An 11802-nucleotide genomic window follows, 5' to 3' on the forward strand; every position below is an offset into this window, starting at 1 on the left:
TTTATAACATAAAAGCTCTTTACCGCATGGCCTGCACATTTACAACATAGAAGCTCTTTACCGCATGACCTGCGCATTTACAATATAAAAGCTCTTTACCGCATGGCCTGCACATTTACAACATAAAAGCCCTTTACCGCATGACCTGCACATTTACAACATAAAAGCCCTTTACCGCATAACTGCACAATTACAATATAAAAGTCCTCTAATGCATAACCTGCACACTTACAATCTACTGCATGACCTGCACATTTACAATATAAAAGCTATTTACCACATGACCTGCACATTTACAACAGAAAAGCTCTTTACCGCATGACCTGCACAATTACAATATAAAAGTCCTCTACTGCATAACCTGCACACTTACAATCTACTGCATGACCTGCACCTTTACAACATAAAAGTCCTCTACCATATGACCTGCACCTCTACAACATAAAAGTCCTTTACTGCATGACCTGCACATTTACAACATAAAAGCCCTTTACTGCATGACCTGCACATTTACAACATAAAAGCCCTTTACTGCATGACCTGCACAATTACAATATAAAAGCCCTTTACCACATGACCTGCACATTTACAACATAAAAGCCCTTTACTGCATGACCTGCACAATTACAATATAAAAGCCCTTTACTGCATGACCTGCACATTTACAACATAAAAGCCCTTTACTGCATGACCTGCACAATTACAATATAAAAGCCCTTTACCACATGACCTGCACATTTACAACATAAAAGCCCTTTACTGCATGACCTGCACAATTACAATATAAAAGTCCTCTACTGCATGACCTGCACATTTGAACATAAAAGCCCTCTACTGCATGACCTGCACATTTGAACATAAAAGCCCTTTACTGCATGACCTGCACATTTACAACATAAAAGCCCTTTACCACATGACCTGCACATTTACAACATAAAAAGCTCTTTACCGCATGACCTGCACAATTACAATATAAAAGCCCTTTACCACATGACCTGCACATTAACAACATAAAAAGCTCTTTACCGTGTGACCTGCACAATTACAATATAAAAGTCCTCTACTGCATGACCTGCACATTTGAACATAAAAGCCCTTTACTGCATGACCTGCACATTTACAACATAAAAGCCCTCTACTGCATGACCTGCACATTTACAGCATAAAAGCCCTTTACCGCATGACCTGCACATTTGAACATAAAAGCCCTTTACCGCATGACCTGCACATTTGAACATAAAAGCCCTTTACCGCATGACCTGCACATTTACAACATAAAAGCCCTTTACCGCATGACCTGCACATGTATAACATAAAAGCCCTTTACCGCATGACCTGCACATTCACAACATAAAAGCCCTTTACCGCATGACCTGCACATTCACAACATAAAAGCCCTTTACTGCATGACCTGCGCATTTACAACATAAAAGCCCTTTACCGCATGACCTGCACATTCACAACATAAAAGCCCTTTACTGCATGACCTGCACATTCACAACATAAAAGCCCTTTACTGCATGACCTGCACATTTACAACATAAAAGCCCTTTACCACATGACCTGCACATTTACAACATAAAAGCCCTTTACTGCATGACCTGCACATTCACAACATAAAAGCCCTTTACTGCATGACCTGCACATTTACAACATAAAAGCCCTTTACCACATGACCTGCACATTTACAACATAAAAGCCCTTTACTGCATGACCTGCACATTTACAACATAAAAGTCCCTTTACTGCATAGAACTCAAATGGAGTGTTAAGACTGCATTTTATTCCCATACAATGAAGTTGAATCATGATTGATGCAGACATTCTGTCTAATATCTCATTTTGATGTTCTATAGATGTCAGATACACAGTTTTAATGCAACGTGTAGGTTGAGAAAACTATGATTTTAGGTGAACTAGTCCTTACTCAGTGCTTACTCAACATTATTTTAAAGACTATGTGAAAACGTTTAATATTTGAATACATTTTTGTAAAGAGACTAATCTTTAACCATAATAAAAAAAATGCTTTTTATATATTATAAAAGCAGTATGGTCAACTGTAGATATTTGCATTTATGCATTTGATATATGTAATGTATAATAGCTCTGAATTTTATAATTGAGGTTGCATGGGCTGAAATTCATATCATGAGCCATTAATTGTGATGATTTTGTGTCTGTTAAATATTTACCCTGATAGCACACATACGTCTCTGAGATTTCTGTTTGAGATAATTACAACTACATAAGATGGAGCCCAACAACATGTCAACACAGTGGAAAGAATTCAACATGTCTGGGAGTACAGTGGGAAAATCATATATAGACCATTTCAAGAATGTAAACAAAAACTAATTAATAAGAACGGTCCAAACGTATTTCCGGATCCTTTAAAAAAAGTCACTTTTTCAAGGCAAGTCCACTCTGCGGCCCTTTTTGGGAAGCTCTTGGGCAGTTTGAGCAGCTATTTTATTTATGCAAACATGTGTCATGCCAGTGCAGCTCCTATCTACTTGAATGGGGATAGACTGAAATCTCCAAAATGGTTGGTAAAGATTACATTAAAAGAACATATTTCAAATAAGCAGTAAAATCTGACAACACTGTGTGGCGGGTTGAGCAAGAGACGGACACACTGGGTGTGTCGTCAGGCCTTGAAGAGGCATTTATTTAAAATGTCCAAAACAAAGGGGAATCTGGGGACTTTGCAGTGGAAAGGAAGAGTAGTGAGAACAGGGGAAGGTCCATGTGATAGGTGCGGTGTCCCGGCAGTCCCCTCTCCTCGGGAGACAGGTCTCTACCTGCTGGCATTTTCGCAGGTCCAGGAACGGAGCGAGGAGGGTCTGGTGCGAGTTAGATGTGATGCTGGGGATTGGAGCACACATTGCGGCCGATGGGCTCTGTTCCTGGACCTGCGAAAATGCCAGCAGGAAGAGACCGGGCTCCTGAGGAGAGGTGCACTCTGTGGTTAAAGGCAGCGGTGATGAGGCTCTTCATTGGGTTCAGGTGAGCCCCATCATGCACCGCCAAAAGGAGAAAAGTCACCACAGGCGACGGTGATCCATGGGAGGGGCATGTCGCTCCGTCACAACTGGTATAACAAATTGTGCGTCTTTAACTCAAATTTACCATCTTGTATAACTAATGCGTATGCATGTTTTCGAGTTGATTGACAGTCAATTTCTGTATCTAAAAGGTTATTGGCAATTTTATCTGTAAGGTGGGACTTCCATTCTACATACATTGACTGTTTGCTGCCATTGGGCACTCCAATTTCTCCCATTCATTTCAATAGAAGCAGGAAATGTTCATGGAACAATGACATCACTTGACGTCACAAACGAACAATCCTTGAAATGGTCTATACTATAAACTATACCATTTACACACACAAGTACATCCCTATATGTCCCTATATGCATATATGTCTGCATATATGCACTCGTACATTGGGGGAATCCCAGAGTTTTATGTAAGAGGGAAACCTCCAATACTCAATCAATAACTATTAGACTGAGTGGAAAAATTTACAAATTGTGAATAACACTGATTGATTGGGTGCATAAACCATCAGGCTTTCCTCTTGACAGGCGAAGTCTACTACTGTACTAAACTCACAAACAGGGGAAACTGAAGTGAGTTGGAACATCTTGAGGTAAAGTTTAGTAGCCATATTGTCATAAAAGAGGTACAATTGTCTGTTAAAATAAAAAATGTGTGGCAGGATGTGCTTTGGAAATACATGAGCAGTGGCATCACTGTAGCTTGTTCCTCAATAACTCTCAATTTGAACTGCCAAGAGCATTTAAACTGAAAGGCAGTGAATAAACGTTCAGTCATAAATGGTTCGAGTCACTTTGGATAAAAGCGTCTGCCAAATGCATAAATGTAAATGTAAACCATCAGTTATAATTGTATGTGTAGGTTATTGTCACTAAGGCTTTTCTTGACTTGAAAAACCACTTGACTTGACTCTTATTTAAGGATTTTCATGGGGATGATCCGATGAAAGCTGTAGGAGTTTGAAAAGGTTTTCAATGAAATTCAAAATGGCGAACAATGAAGAATGGCCACCATTGCAAAATTGGTACTGTTGTACTCAGCATCACCCGTGGAATGAAAAGAGACCAGTCTAATGACAATAGAAACAATTATTAAAAAGTTGTAAGTTGCATTTAAAAAATGTCATAATTCTTTTATTTATTTTTTTACTTACAGCCCGAAACTTCTCAAGTACCTTCAGGGCATGGTCCCAATGACACATAACAAGTTTTGTAACAATACATCAATGCATTTGTAAAATGTAGCATTTTACAACAAAATTCAAAATGGCCGACACCAAATATGGCTTAGGTCATTGGGTATCATTCGAATTTGTTTGCGCCACGGTTACTATAGAGACCAGTTTCATGATTTTAGGCGTCCTCTACGTGTGGGACGTATGTCCCTACCTTTTTATCCTTTGCCAGTTTTGTCCCCACCACTTTTTGAAATGGCATTTGTCAAGTAAGTGTCTAATGCAGAAGAAACATCTCCAGTTTTTGAACAGGAGTTTCCATTTTGTTTGTGTGTAATAAGTGGTGATCCAGTGCAGGAATGTGCTATCTTGAATGTTATGATGAGTGCTTGTTGCGGCTGTTATAAGTGCTGTTAAGTGACAGTGGGTAGCAATGCATCCTGATGCACGCTTCATTCTCTCTGCTGTTACAGAGCTTTTGACCCTTTCCATTTAAATGGCAAAGCAAAATGCAAAGAGATTTCTGCATTGATCAAAAAGTTGTGATAGGGAGAATTAGAACCCAGAACTCCTTGTTCTAAAGGCAAAAAATTCACCATGAGGCCAAGCAGTCATTTTGGATTAGATTTTGCTGGCCTATGTGTTATGAAGTATTTTCTGTATTGGAGTGCTTGTATTAGTCATCAAGTATGACCATGTATCAAAAAATTAAAAGATAATTAATATTTATACGTTTGCCACTTTGTAAGTGTACCACTTTTGTACATCCCACCACTTTTGAAAACAAAGTGTCAGCCATGATTTTAGGCCAAGCAAATTAGAAGTTAAAAGCAAAAATTCCAATTGTTCACATTTCTTGACAAGTAGGTGGTGATTTCCCCGAATCTGTTTAGACATCCTCAGAGTATGATGGCTATGACATATGGCTAGTTTAATTTCAATTCGCCAAAGCGTTGCCATGATGTAGCTTCACTTTCTCTTAGGCATGCTCACTGACAATACTAAACTATAACTTTTTGTTGTGAGTCTCATGTTAAGCATGGTGTCAATTTGATCCAAAAATCAGGAGAAAAATAATTACGTTTCTAGACCTTAAAGTTCAAAGTTCACATAAACGTAAGTGCAAATTTGAACTGTTGGTGGCACTAGACGGTTTGAGATAGAGACCCCACATTTGCCATGTTATACAGTATGTCCAAACTGGCCTCTATCAGTATGCCAAATTGATACATTTCCTCCAAATGATTCTATGGGCTGCCTTAGACTTAGACAACGGCAGAAGAAGCAGAATATTACTAACCAATATAACTGGTGCCTAGGCACCTTCGGTACATTGCCCTTAATAAGGAATTATGTGCTGCTTAGTTCTTACGTCTTTAAGCTTAATAAAACAATTATAATGTTTTAATCAATTGACAGACCTCATTTAAATAGCCTTTGTGACTTACCAGCAGAGGACGGGCTCTCCAAGCTGTTCCTCCCAAGTTTTTTATCTCTCAACTAATTAAATATCTTGAATTGACTATATAAGGGGAAGAGCAGAAGTGAGGAGGCAAAGTGATGATAAGAAATGTACAGGTTTATTGTTGTTAATCTTAGATACGTCTTTCTAAAACGCTGTCTGACTTTGTTTGATTAGAATCAAAGGCAATGGAAATTTCATAAAAGTGTCTTGTGACCTTGAAGACCTTGAAGGAGACACACCCTAATCTCTAACTTGTGACCGTGATACAGTTATTGTCTCTAGAAAAGAGTTACAAAGTTCTGCCTTGCACAAGTCAATGACTAACTACTTAAACAGTATTCCTTACACGATGTAAGGTTATAAAATACCAAAACACAGCAAAGCAATATACTGTAAATTAAAAAGTAATATATAAGATAAAAATAATACAAAGAGTATGTGATGAAAAATGGTTTCGGTATATATGCATGGCTGCTCTCTGGAAACTGGGCTAAATGAGTTAACAATGTTCCGGTACTCCCAAAAAGTGCCGCACCCTGCTTCATGACTTCCACCAGTTCCCAGGTAAAAATGGACGGCTGCCCTCTTTCTGGACACAAGTTTCAGCTCATTTGAGAATGACATCCTCATTTGTGACACAAAACCTTTTAATTCAGGGTCAGCCTTTTGCCATAACAATAAAACAGCGATGTAGTGCAATGGCAGGATGTCACTGAACAGTCATATACAGTGCATCTGGAAAGTATTCACAGCGCTTCACTTTTTCCACATTTTGTCATGTTACAGCCTTATTCTAATGGATTAAATTCATTATTTTCCTCAAAATACTACAAGCAATACCCCATAATGACAACGTGAAAGAAGTTTGTTTGAAATCTTTGCAAATTTATAAAAAAAAAATAAATAAATAAAAAAAAATCACATGTACATAAGTATTCACAGCCTTTGCCATGACACTGAAAATTGAGCTTAGGTGCATCCTGTTTCCACTGATCATCCTTGAGATGTTTCTACAACTTGATTGGAGTCCACCTGTGGTCAATTCAGTTGATTGGACATGATTTGGAAAGGCACACACCTGTCTATATAAGGTCCCACAGTTAACAGTGCATGTCAGAGCACAAACCAAGCCATGAAGTCCAAGGGATTGTCTGTAGACCTCCGAGACAGGATTGTATCAAGGCACAGATCTGGGGAAGGGCACAGCAACATTTCTGCAGCATTGAAGTTCCCAATGAGCACAGTGACCTCCATCATCCGTAAATGGAAGAAGTTTGGAACCACCAGGACTCTTCTGAGCTGGCCGCCCGGCCAAACTCAACGATCGGGGGAGAAGGGCCTTAGTCAGGGAGGTGACCAAGAACCCGATGGTCACTCTGATAGAGCTCCGGCATTCCTCTGTGGAGAGAGGAGAACCTTCCAGAAGAACAACCATCTCTGCAGCACTCCAGCAATCAGGCCTGTATGGTAGAGTGGCCAGACGGAAGCCATTCCTCAGTAAAAGGCACATGACAGCCCACCTGAAGGACTCCCAGAACATGAGAAACAAAATTCTCTGGTCTGATGAAACAAACATTGAACTATTTGGCCTGAATGGCAAGAGTCATGTCTGGAGGAAACCAGGAACCGCTCATCACCTGGCCAATACCATCCCTACAGTGAAGCATGGTGGTGGCAGCATCATGCCGTGGGGATGTTTTTCAGCGGCAGGAACTGGGAGACTAGTCAGGATCGAGGGAAAGATGAATGCAGCAATGTACATAGACATCCTTGATGAAAACCTGCTCGAGTGCAGTGAACCTCAAACTAGGGTGAAGGTTCATCTTCCAACAAGACAATGACCCTTAGCACACAACCAAGATAACAAAGGAGTGGCTACGGGACAACTCTTTGAATGTCCTTGAGTGGCCCAGCCAGAGCACAGACATGAACCCGATTGAGAGATCTGAAAATGGCTGTGCACCAACGCTCCCCATCCAACCTGATGGAGCTTGAGAGGTCCTGCAAAGTAGAATGGGAGAAACTGCCCAAAAATAGGTGTGCCAAGCTTGTAGCATCATATTCAGAAAGACATGAGGCTGTAATTGGTGCCAAAGGTGCTTCAACAAAGTATTGAGCAAAGGCTGTGAATACTTATGTACATGTGATTTTGTTTCGTTTTTTTATTTTAATAAATTTGCAAAGAATTCAAACAAACTTTTTTTAAGTTGTCATTATGGGGTATTGTTTGTAGAATTGAGGAAAATAATGAATTTCATCAATTTTGGAATAAGGCTGTAACATATGTTGTAGAAATTGTAATACTCATTGATCAGTAATAGTCATTGCAAAGGAATGCCACCTGGTCTTCTCATTCGTAGAGGGAGATGAGGATAGAAAATGTATGTATGTGCTTATGTCTGAACCGAGACAGTACTTACGACTGAAAAGTAGAACCGAGACACTTCGGGAAAGGCTGAGTGGGGTCCTCTGCCCTCTTCAGGTCAGAGGTAATTTAGTACAGGGGAGTATGTTTGGGCTAGTTAGTAGTAAATCAGGGCTAGTGGCCTAGTCCCTGTATCTAAGGAATGTAGAGGGGGAAGATCTGCTTCTGTTGGAGACCTTGGGGAAAAGAGGTATAAAAACAACTCAGCCCTTCCTGACTCGTCTCACTCATGTCACAGTGTAATTCCTGTGTAATAACTGGGTCCTTCTTGCAAGAATAAATTATTTTAAAAGACTGTTTGATTCAGAGTGTCTCTTACGCAGTGATAATGGTTGGTTAATAATTTTTTGCCACAACACATAACAAAATGTGAAAGAGTGAAGCGCTGTGAATACTTTCTGAATGCACTGTATACTGCTGAGTAATTCAAAGTTTTTGTCGGTTCTTGTCCTGTGTTAGGCTGTGGTGTTTATATTCAAATTTTTCTTGTTTCCAGTGTTTCTTTTTTTTTCTTGTGTTTATTTTGTATTTGTTATTAAAGCTCCGCTTAGATCCCAGCTCTCCAGTCATCGCACATTACTGTATATTATGTCAATATTTTAAAGCTTTGTTGAGATCTTTTTGGCATCATGTCATCAAATTGAATGATGCAGAAAACAAAAACAGTTTGGTCTATTGAAAAGCTTTTGATAATATTTTGCCAGAATGATCTGAAGATGATCTAACACAAATTTGGGGAAGATCCGATGAAAGCTGTAGGATGAGTTCGAAAAAGTAGGTTTTCAATTATATTAAAAATGGCGGACAGGAAGTCTGGCCTACCATGGAAAAATGGGTACCATTGTACTCAGCATCCCACATGTAATGTAAAGAGTTATAAGAATTTTTTTAAATATCATTATTTATTTTTTTTACCACTTATTGGCGCTGGCCCCATACTTCTCAAGTCACTTCAGGGCTGTCAGAGATCAGTCAAGTTCATTGCAGTCCACCACTCAAAGATCACTCTCCCCAGAATTCTAAATCACAAACACCTGGTCATCACTTATCACCTCATCAGCCAACTCATAAAAACACTCACCTTGTATCCAGTCTTTGTCAAGCCTCCAACAGGAACAGACCATTTCTCCCTGAGTCCTGATCTCTCCGTCGATCCTGAAAACCTGAGTATTCCGTTTTCTTACCTGATTCATACTAACCCTATGCACTGTTGTTCTGCCATCTCCAGATCACTTATCCGATTCCTGAACCCTTGTCTGAGATCTGATCAAACCGGCCCGATTGCTCCTAGAAAAGAGAAGGAGTTAACGAACTGATACAGAGTGAATGTTCTACAATCCAAGTAATTTGGATTTCCAGTTGTTCTCCGTGCAACGAACTATCTTCACTAAACCAGCACCTGAAAAGTCACCTGATACTTACGTTTCACCTTCTATACTTGAATAAAACTATATTTGAATCACTTACCTCCGATCTCCTGGTCTCTACCCTGACAGAAGGCTTGGCCGAAAAAAGGGGAAGAAGAACAGCGCGATGGAATCTGTTTATAATATTGATAACCCTGCACAACCGACAGCCGCCACTGTTAATCCCAGTCAGCCAGCTTCCAGCACTTCCGTAAACCCCGCTCCTTCTCTGGTTTGCTTCACCAATCCAACTTCCCGTCCAGCGCCATTCTCCGGCCGGGCGGAGGATTGCAACGGTTTCCTGTTACAGTGTTCGCTCGCTCTAGAACAACAAATCCAGTTATACCCCACTGAAAAGTCGAGGGTTGCTTTTATTATTCAACAGTTATCAGGAGATGCATTAAGATGGGCTGAAACTTTGTGGCTGCAGGAATCTACCGTTACTTCCTCTGTACAAGAATTTATAAACCATTTCAAAGAAGTTTTCGGGCGTCCAGTAGATGATTCATCCATCAGTGACAAGCTATTGCAATTACACCAAGGCAAGAAGTCAGTTGCTGAATATTCACTGGAATTCCGCACTCTAGCCGCCGCCAGTGGGTGGAACGAAAAAGCGCTCATTTCCATCTACCGACGTGGTTTGAATCCTGCACTCCGCCTTCAACTTGCGATTTATGATGATAGCCTGGGGGTCGAGAAATTCATACAGCAAGCTCTCCGTGTGCACCAAAGATCTCAAGGCTGCTATCGCGAAGCCCAGCAACCCACCTTTTCACCACCTCAGTACCCCGATAAACGACCCTCCGAAGTCACTGTCGAGAAGATGCAGGTGGATAACTATCGACTGTCCCAAGCTGAACGTTCTCGCCGTTGAGAGTTAAAACTGTGTCTATATTGTGGAATGGGAGGACATTTTCTTCGTTCATGCCCTACACGACCTCCTAGAATGCTTGTGAGCTCTGTCTGCACGTCCGCCTCTGTATCAGCTCCGTTAACGATATCTGTGATTCTGAAATCTACACGTTTCCATGTCTCTGCTACAGCCATTGTGGATTCCGGGTCAGCAGGAGACTTCATCTCCGGGCAGCTCTGTCAGAAACTCCAACTTCAACAATCCGCCACCTCCAAGCCATACCCCATCCATGCAGTGACGGGTGAAACCATTAATCAGGGGTATGTCACGTCTCGAATTAAACCTATTCTACTCTGTATTGAAGACACCCACCATGAACTGTTTGAACCTTTTGTACTTGAGAATAGCCAGACTGATATTATCCTTGGCCGTCCATGGCTTATACGACATCAACCTAACATTGACTGGAAATCGGGTAAGATTTTGAAATGGGGTTGCCTGTGCTCATCCATGAGTTTTGAACACCCGTATCAGCCCATTGCCAACTTGCCCGACACCATCCCGATGAATTCAACCTCCATTGAAAGCCCCATAGACAACTTGTCGGTATCCATTCCTTCATGCTACTCTCAATATTCAGATGTATTCAACCCCGTCAAGGCTGCCAAGTTACCACCCCATCGAGCATGGGATTGTGCCATCGATCTGATTCCCGGAGAATCCATCCCCAAGGGGCGAATCTACTCTCTGGCTATTCCTGAGCAAGAAGCCATGAAACAGTATATTGAAGAAGCATTAAAACAAGGCTATATTCGGGCCTCTACTTCACCTGCTGCCGCCAGTTTCTTCTTTGTCCCTAAGAAAGATGGAGGTTTACGTCCGTGTATAGATTATAGAGCTTTAAACAAGATAACCGTCAAGTTCAGTTACCCACTCCCATTGGTTCCCTCTTCACTTGAACAACTTCGAGAAGCCAAGATATTCACCAAGCTGGATTTGAGAAGTGCATACAATCTCATTCGAATCCGAAAGGGCGACGAGTGGAAGACTGCATTCATCACTCCAGCAGGACACTACTGAATATCTCGTCATGCCGTATGGTCTGGTCAACGCCCTTCAGTTTTCCAAAGTTTCATGGATGAAGTTTTCCGAGACTACCTGAATCAATTTGTCATTATCTACATAGACGATATCCTAATCTACTCCAGAAACTTGGTGGAGCATCAGCAACATGTCTCTCAGGTACTCCAATGGCTACGTGAATTCTCCCTGTTCCTGAAAGCAGAGAAGTGCTCCTTCCATCAAACCTCAGTCGAATTTCTCGGTTACCACCTCAGTGAAAGAGGAGTAGAGATGGATGATCGTAAAACCAAAGCCATTACTTCCTGGACCACTCCACAGTCTGTCAAAGAG

This window comes from Xyrauchen texanus, chromosome 8, assembly GCF_025860055.1.
Source record: "Xyrauchen texanus isolate HMW12.3.18 chromosome 8, RBS_HiC_50CHRs, whole genome shotgun sequence".
Classification (NCBI taxonomy): Eukaryota; Metazoa; Chordata; class Actinopteri; order Cypriniformes; family Catostomidae; genus Xyrauchen; species Xyrauchen texanus.